The sequence below is a fragment of the Salvelinus sp. IW2-2015 genome, linkage group LG20 (genome assembly GCF_002910315.2).
Source record: "Salvelinus sp. IW2-2015 linkage group LG20, ASM291031v2, whole genome shotgun sequence".
In the NCBI taxonomy this organism is placed as follows: domain Eukaryota; kingdom Metazoa; phylum Chordata; class Actinopteri; order Salmoniformes; family Salmonidae; genus Salvelinus; species Salvelinus sp. IW2-2015.
In genome coordinates, this window is record NC_036860.1 from 58,958,120 (window position 1) to 58,958,934 (window position 815).

The 815-nt window shown below is 53.5% G+C and overlaps 2 pseudogenes; one reads left to right on the plus strand and one right to left on the minus strand.

Moving 5' to 3' along the window:
• LOC111980224 (uncharacterized) overlaps positions 1–815 on the plus strand; it is a 401,020-nt pseudogene that overhangs the window by 105,764 nt on the left and 294,441 nt on the right.
• The window catches only part of LOC111981611 (poly [ADP-ribose] polymerase tankyrase-1-like), a 145,886-nt pseudogene that overhangs the window by 15,477 nt on the left and 129,594 nt on the right, over positions 1–815 (minus strand).

Consider the following 815-nt stretch of genomic DNA (forward strand, 5'->3'; position numbering starts at 1 on the left):
TGGACGTGGCCCACTCAGCCGGCTGGACGTGGCCCACTCAGTCGGCTGGACGTGGCCCACTCAGCCGGCTGGACGTGGCCCACTCAGCCGGCTGGCCAGACTGGCCTCTATGCTCCGCACTCCTCCAACACACTATGTTGTAACGAGCCGAGTCAATGACATTCATCACCACTCACAGTGACCCTATGGAACACAGGCGGTCAAAGCAGCACATTGGTCGATACTTGGGCTGAAGCAGCAGCAAGAGGAGGAGGAGCAGGTCGCAGGAACCATGCCAAGGGGCAGCAGGGTGGGCGCTGGACTGAACCCAGGACTGTTATGTAAGCAGCAGCCTGCTCTGAGATTCCTGTTTGGGACTAATCATGTCCCCAGGGGCCACACACTACTGCTGCACTAAACAATGGCATAAACAAAACAAACAACGGCCATTCCTGCTGCTTATTAGCTTAACAAATGGCCCAGTTTCCCATTTGTGTTGTCTCAATGGTCAGAACTGTCACTGAGATTGTGTTTCATTTATGTTGGGAGAGGGTTTGGTTGGGTTGGGAGAGAGTTTGGTTGGGTTGGGAGAGAGTTTGGTTGGGTTGGGAGAGAGTTTGGTTGGGTTGGGAGAGAGTTTGGTTGGGTTCATTTATGTTGGGAGAGGGTTTGGTTAGGGTGAGAGGTTGTGGTTGGGTTGGGAGAGAGTTTGTTGGGTTGGGAGAGAGTTTGGTTGGGTTGGGAGAGAGTTTGGTTGGGTTGGGAGAGAGTTTTGGTTGGGTTTGGGAGAGAGTTTGGTTGGGGTTGGGAGAGAAGTTTGGTTGGGTTTGGGAGAG